Below are 8,441 nucleotides of genomic sequence, written 5' to 3' on the forward strand. Positions count from 1 at the left end.
TGGAGCCTTTAAATGAAGTGATCGCTTCTAGCGATTTCCTAATACAGCTAAGTATAGAGACAAGCTTCCCACAGTCGTCCAAAGTAAGGAAGGGGGGGAGAAAACCCTATTATCCCCTATAGTAGTTTGTCTAATGCAGACATGGGACCGCTGTGTGAATCGCTAATCTACTGTGATTTTCACCCACAGCCATCTCTGGAGTTTACAGAGAATGGTCCAAATATCCGGCGAGCAACAGCTGTGTGGAAAAAAAGAAATGCCTTGTTGATGTCAGAGGTCAAAGGAGAATGGGGAGACTGGTTTAGGACGATAGAAAGGCAACTGTAACTCAACCACTTGTTACAACCAAAGGTATGCAGAATGCCATCTCTAAGCATACAACTCGGCTAAGAACAGGAAACCGAGGCTACAATTCGCACAAGCTCACCAAAATTGGACAACAGAAGATTGGAAAAAACGTTGCCGGGTCTGATGAGTCTGAATTTCAAATTGGTAAAAAGAGTAAACTGCGCTATTCAAAAACCCTCCCTGTAAGCAGCAACTCTAATCGTAATACTCCGATAATATAAACTATAAAACATGGTGAGCTGCGCTAAAAAAACAAAAAAGTCTTCTAAATAAATAAATTCATGCAGTTAGAAACGTAAGTGATCAATAACATAAAATTAAATTAAGTGAATGTGAGTATTGAATAATACATAGTTTGAATCGTATAAATATTATAAATGAATCATATAGTTAATGTATGCATAGAGAAAACACAAATAGTAATCACCTGTGTCAAATCACGTGAAAACCCTACCTGGTAAGACCTATCAAGAATCTTCAAATGCAAAAGGATGAATAACACAGAATATATATATATATATCCCTCGTATAATCAAACATATAACACCATAATAAAAACAAAATTGAATTTCATTTAGGCTCGGTTCACACAGTAGGCGGCACGACTTACAGCGCCGCGACCTGCCGCGACCTCAGCGGCGACTTGCAAAACGACTTCTGTATAGAAGTCAATGCAAGTTGCCCGAAGTCGCCGCAAAAGTAGTACAGGAACCTTTTTTCTAAGTCGGAGCGACTTGAGTCGCTCCTATTAGAACGGTTCCGTAGTACAGAACGGGGCGCGACTTGTCAGGCGGCTAAGTCGCCTGGACAAGTCGCCCCTGTGTGAACCGAGCCTTAGGGTAAAAATAAACAGGAAAAAGAAAAGAAATGAGTCCATTAAAGTCCCAAAAAGTGATGTTAATCAGCAAATAGTGTTAATTCATTCAAAGTGGGAATGGAGAACTGACACCCATGTCACTACGTGTGAACAGCGATCCAAGGGGCCGCTTACCAGAACTTGAGATCTCAGGCCGCGTACACACGCGGGGACTGTTCGCCCAACTTTGTCCGTCAAACAGTTTCGGCAAACAGTCCGCTCAAAATTAGCATGGACGGACATGGCCACACACGACGAACGAACAGTTTGCTGAAACCGTGCGCGATGACGTGAACGCCACGTACGACGGGACGAAAAATACGACGTCCTATACACTGCATTATAACTTTCGGCGTGTAAATCCTTTCTGAGCATGCGCGGAACTTAGTTTGACGAACAAGCCTACACACGAGGGGACTGTTCGCTGAAACAAAGTTTCAGCGGACAGTTTTTCGGAATTTCCGAAAAACCTTGTTCAGCGGACTGTTCGCTGAAACTGTCCGCTGAAAGCCCACACACGAGCGGACTGTTTGCCGAAACACTGTTCAGCGGACAAAGTTGGGCGAACAGTCCCCGCGTGTGTACGCGGCCTCAGTGTTACGTGAGATCAAAGAGGGCATATAAGTAAAGGATCTGGCTGAACCATCACAGGAACCACACCGGACTCGCCCTGGGGTGACTCGTGTACCCTGTGTATTAGTATTCCGGGCTCTACATATTCACTGGACTAGTAGTAGGAAGATAATACAGCCTCCAGACGGACACCACCATCAGTATCTTCTTCTATGGTCGCCCCTGAGGGAAGGAGTCAGTGAGAGGAGCCCATAGCACGGCCACACACAGAGCGCCAACTTTCAGGAGGACACAACTAAGGAGGACTCGCTTCTCACACGGAGGACGGCTCAGGAGCTTCTAGCCGAGCTTGTCCCTCACACTTTCTGGATTTCAGCTGCTACATTCAGACGGTAGGGTCGGAATTTGGCATAAACAACATGAAAGCATGGATCCATCCTGCCTTGTATCAACAGTTCAGGCTGGTGGTGGTGGTGTAATGGTGTGAGGGACGTTTTTTTTTTATTGCCACACTTTGGGGCCTTTAGTACCAATTGAGCACTGTTTAAATGCCATGGCCTACCTGAGTATTGTTGCTGACCATGTCCATCCCTTTATGACTACAATGTACACATCTGATGGCTCCTTCCAGCAGGATAATGCACCATGTCACAAAGCTCAGATAATCTCACCACTGGTTTCTTGAACATGACAATGAGGTCACTGGACTCCGATGGCCTCCACACTCACCACCAGATCTCAGTCCAATAGAGCACCTTTCTGATGTGGTAGAACAGGAGATTCGCATCATAGATGTGCAGCCGACAAATCAGCAGCAACTGCGTGAAGCTATTATGTCAATATGGACTAAAATCTCTAAAGTGTTGTTGAATCTATGCCATGAAGAATTAAGGCAGTTCTGAAGGCAAAAGGGGGTCCAACCCGGTACTGGCTAGGTGTACCTAATAATAAAGTGGCCGGTGAGTGTATATTGCTAACAGTATAGCACAGTGATTCTCAACCAGGGTTGCTCCAGAGGTTGTACGGGTTCCTTCAGCATTGGGCAATCTCTGCCTCTCCGATAAGTTCCCACCATTGATCTTTTTAGCTATCTATAAGGAGGTAATTCTTCTCAATGACCACAAGTGTAAGGACCATTCCTCCCACTGACCATCACACTAATGTATCATGAGATGTAGAGTTCTAATTTTTAGGAGGGGTTCCCCGAGACCGAAGAACTATTTCAAGGGTTCCTCTGTGTTGAAAAGGTTGAGAAAGGCTGGTGTAGCATAATGAGAGGGGGTACACTATTATAGGAAGATCAGTTCTGAGGGTGTGTTTGAAGCAGAGATGGTCAACTTACTTCATTTAGTAGGCCTCAGGTGTGGCCCTGACATCACCAAATTGCCACACAAATATTGCCATGTATGTGATGCTATAGAGAATATAGTCAGAGACTGGATACACTGGAGTATATGGTCATGCTACAGAAAATTATCAAACAAAATACTGTAGGGACATGCTGTAGCAAACAATCAGAGAATGGGGATATGTTACAAGAGACTGTTGGGGATCGCTGTCATTATAGTCCCTTTACAAGACGGGGCTCCCTTCCGCCCCTCTTAAAAAAAAATTACTGGCACCACATTTGATATGGGCCTCATCAATATAACATGGTTCCAGATCACGGCTCCAACAAGCTGCATGCTTGGGGCCCATGTCACATGGAAGCCCAAGTCATCTGGCGCATTTTCCAGAGCTGTACACCGACCTACCTTTTATATGCTTCCACTCAGGTCTCAGGCATCCTCCTGAATAACATCACTCTTGCCATGAGCAAAGTTCATATTCTTTACTTAAAGAAAGAGTAAAATTTCCAAACATTTGGCAATATTAATAAGGCACTTCAGGTTTCAATCCAAATAATCCATATGATTTAGTAAAGTTTTAAATTCCTCTTTTCCCTCCAAGCCACTGCTGGTATTTCAAGGCCCATATGTAAGGGCCCTGTTTGCACTATGCTGCCCCGCTTCCTCTCAAGATGGGATAGTCACATACCCATAGCTCCCAACTGTCCCTAATTTGGAACAAAGTCCCTCTGTCCCTCATTTTGGTCCGCTCTTATATAGTTGTATACAACTACATTTCAGAAAGTGCTTTTACAGTGCTAAACCACTTCATTTCGTTTTTTATAGATCAAAAGCCAATAAAAAGGAATAGTAATGGTAAAAAAAAAAAAAAAAAACACTTTTAACTGTGACAGACACAACTGGGACAGGGGCTTTTGGAGAGGACTAGGGGCAAGTCTCCTACCCACTAATTATGGCCCTTGGAGAGAGCAGATGATTCTTAAATGATGGACTACGTAATGGATGCTGATAGCTAGGCTTAGATGAATTCTCTAAATAAGGACAATAAAACTTCCCTTATGGAGTGGATGGGAAGAGGTCATATTACTCTTGTACAGGTTAATGGTCAGAGGGAATATGGCGGCCCTCTTGCAGACTGGGTTGGAGAGGCTTCTTCACTTGGGACAGAAATATTTATCAAAAATATTCCTTAAGAAATGTTAATTATATTCCTGTATACAGTTTCCTTTGCATACGATAATGTGATTAGGCTCACCTGATCTGGGGTGTTATATATATATATATATATATATATATATATATATATATATATATATATATTCTGTGTGATTTTAAGATAAAGTGAGTTCCAATTTGTACCTGAGCAGGTGCGGCCAAGTATCTTGGGTGCAATTTGCCGTTATAATACCCGATTCCTGGTTCCAGACCGGGGGAAGCTATATCTTGATGGAAGAACCCAAGCTGAGTGCTGGATGGTTTCGTCACAGGCAAACACTAGATAATCAGCACAAGTAAATACTATGAAATAAAACAAGTAAGCTTTGAACAGGGAAGCAGGGTTGCCATAGAAACTTTGGATTGAGAAGGAGGCTTGGTTAACAGGAAGTTCTCAATGTAAGGGCGGAAATACACTCCACTGTGGACTCAGAAAACAATACTTAAAGAGGAAGTAAACCCTGATGGGTGTTACTTCCTCTTTGATTCCCTGCAAAGGTAAAGCATAATGGACTACTATGCATCGCATCGCATCACATCGCATAGTAGTCCATTACGTGTCACTTACCTGACACAGGAGCCAGCGAAGTCACCGCTGTCCCCTGTAGTCCGGCGCATCCATCTTCTTGGTGGGTCTCCTGCTCCGCCACTGTCATTAGGCGAAGCTGCGATGACGTCACTCCCGCGCATGCGCACAGGAGCTGCCACTCGCGGCATATCGCCGTTGACCGCGGCGTGCTCAGTGCGCCTGCATGCTGCTGTCTACCTACGGCGCATGCGCCATAGACAGCGGTGTCTGTCTTTCGGCAAATATCTCCTAAACCGTGTAGGAAATATTTCTTGGACCTACAGGTAAGCCTTAATCTAGGCTTACCTGTAGACCAAAGTTAGTTGTAAGGGTTTACAACCACTTTAAGATGGCGCTGCCTAACCCCCTGGAAACAAGTTTTTTAAAGTTTCTTTAAACAGTAAGTAATATGAGATTTGGGCTGATTACAGTGGCTATAGTCTGATAATGACTTATTATAATGGACTAAATGAAAAGAAGCATCAGAGTGGGAGAATTTACTTCCTCTTTAAGCAGGTCAGAATAGCCAGTTAGGCACTGTCCCGGCTGGGAGGGTAGAGGTTAATGCCTTTTCCAGTTCTTAGTTTTTTTTGGTGGGTTTTTCTCTGAGTCCAGCCCCCACTAATCCTGTGTTATATAAATGGGACAGTTGTCCAGTACAAGAGTTGATTTGAGCCCCTGAGAGAGAGAAGGGACCCAGTTCCCACCCTGGTCCTCTCTACATGCCAGAGGATCCCAAGGACTGGGGCAGGGGCCACTCTGAGTGAGGATCTCCAAAGGCTTTTGGAGAGTGCCAAGAGCCTCCCTGCGAAAAGAATGCTGCTATGTAAAGCCATCTGAACCTGGGTTTCGCCCCGAAGATACCAGCACTGGAGAATACCTCTGAAGGACTTAGAATTGCTTTGACTTCACATTTGCAGTTATGCCTGGGGCAGCACAAGCTTGTAGTTAGAAGGGACATAGGAAAAATCTTGTTCTTGTATTTTGGACTTTGAGATGTTAATTTTTGCATATTGAAATGTTGTCCCTGTCTGGTCTGAAGTTACTGAATGGGGTGTATTGTAAATAACTGGCACACATAGTTCACCAAGTTGGTGAACACATTGATTGGGGTATGAAGATATCGGTGTGGAGTGGTTACCTAGGTTAACGGACCTTTTACGGCAGGCGGTCCATAACCTGTACCCTTTATAGATGGAATGGCCTCTAGCAGCACTCCTTCCACCAGCGATCTGTCTTCCAGAGCAACAGGGACAGATTCGTGCTCCAGAGGTTCCCATCCTGTACAGAGGTATGGAGGTTCAAGAGTTAAGTGCATGCATGGGCCCATTCCACTACTGGGGACAGTAGGGCAAAATGCTGGACAGGTGGATTTGAACAGGACTGGTGTGTCCCTCCTAAATTGTCACAGGGACCTCAGATTTAACTGGAGAACAGTTGCAGTGCAAGTGTACATGGCGTACACTCATGTCTATGAGTAGAGGCCCGCCCTAAGGTCAAGTATTCCCCCATGATGGCCTTGTCCTTGAGCATTGATGAGGACGGCACAAATCAAAGACCCCCCCATGTGTAGGACCATAGGTTAGGCAAGGAAAAAACTGACTGCTGCTTGGTGGGCCTGAGGGCCACATAATAGATACCAAAGGGCTGCAGGTTGGGCACCAGTAGCTTGAAGACTTGGAGTATGTTTGTGATTATATGTCAGTGTTACATTGTATATTCCTGTATGTTGCAGTTGTTCAGGTGCTTATCTAATCGTTTTTTGAAACTATTGATGCTCCCCGCTGAGACCACCGCCTGTGGAAGGGAATTCCACATCCTTGCTGCTCTTACAATAAAGAACTGTCTATGAACCCTCTATGTAGTTTAAGGTTAAACCTCTTTTCTTCTAATTTTAATGAGTGGCCACGTGTTTTGTTAAACTCCCTTCCCCGAAAAAGTTGTATCCCTGTTGTGGGGTCACCAGTCTGGTATTTATATATTGTGGGGTCACCAGTCTGGTATTTATATATTGTGGGGTCACCAGTCCGGTATTTATATATTGTGGGGTCACCAGTCCGGTATTTATATATTGTGGGGTCACCAGTCCGGTATTTGTATATTGTGGGGTCACCAGTCCGGTATTTATATATTGTGGGGTCACCAGTCTGGTATTTATATATTGTGGGGTCACCAGTCCGGTATTTATATATTGTGGGGTCACCAGTCCGGTATTTATATATTGTGTGGTCACCAGTCCAGTATTTGTATATTGAGGGGTCACCAGTCCGGTATTTATATATTGAGGGGTCACCAGTCCGGTATTTGTATATTGTGGGGTCACCAGTCCGGTATTTATATATTGAGGGGTCACCAGTCCGGTATTTGTATATTGTGGGGTCACCAGTCCGGTATTTATATATTGTGGGGTCACCAGTCTGGTATTTATATATTGTGGGGTCTCCAGTCCGGTATTTATATATTGTGGGGTCACCAGTCCGGTATTTATATATTGTGGGGTCACCAGTCCGGTATTTATATAATGAAATCATATCCCCTCTCAGGCGTCTCTTCTCCAGAGAGAATAAGTTCAGAGCTCACAACCTTTCCTCATAACTAATATCCTCCAGACCCTTTATTAGCTTTGTTGCCCTTCTTTGTAGTCGCTCCATTTCCAGTACATCCTTCCTGAGGACTGGTGCCCAGAACTGGACAGTATACTCCAGGTGTGGCCGGACCAGAGTCTTGTAGAGCGGGAGACCCTGGTTGTATAAGCAAAAAAAAGTTCCAGAAAAGTAGAATAATAGAAGAGAAGTCCTAGAGGAGAGGAGAAAAGTCAAAACAGAAATATAGCTGCTGCTATTATCAGCTTGATTTTAGAGGTGCTGTTCATGTTTTGTACGGTTATTTCACATACATGAAGCAATTTTTCTAGCTTTTTACCTATATGAATGAAGCCTCGTGGCTCAAGTTTTGGAATGCTCTGTGTAGGTTTATTGTGCTCACTGTTGATTTTATTGCAGCAGTGTTATTTCTAGCTGTGTGTTTTATTTTTTATTGGTGTCTGGAATTTTGCCACTGCCCACGCCTCCATATATATTGCTGCAACATACTGAAAAGATCCCATATAATTCCACGATAAGACTGCACATAGAGAGCTGTCGTTTTATTAATCTCATCACATGGTTATATTATGTGGATATTTTAATGAAAGTATTTATTGAAACTCCATGCAAACACATAAAACACAAACCTTTGTTCCCGTATCTGTTTCCTTACATCAATAAATCATTATTGTCAGTTCAGCCAATAGACCTGAAATGTGTTTTTTTTTTTTTTTTTTATAACTGGAGCTGCCAGAAACATTTGCTGGAAGCTGCATTAAGTTGATGCAATGTATTCTGATGGGTGGAAAAAGCAGGCATGTCAATTACAGGAGAGAACTGATGGCGAGTGTCACCGGTGTGGGGATAATCATTGGTCCAATGTGCGGACAAGGGTGGATCAACGCCCAGCAAATTCAAAATACTACCATCCACAATTTAGCCCCCCC

The sequence above is a fragment of the Lithobates pipiens genome, unplaced genomic scaffold (assembly GCF_037356315.1).
Source record: "Lithobates pipiens isolate NorthernLeopardFrog02 unplaced genomic scaffold, aLitPip1_a1.2 Scaffold_166, whole genome shotgun sequence".
Taxonomy (NCBI): Eukaryota; Metazoa; Chordata; class Amphibia; order Anura; family Ranidae; genus Lithobates; species Lithobates pipiens.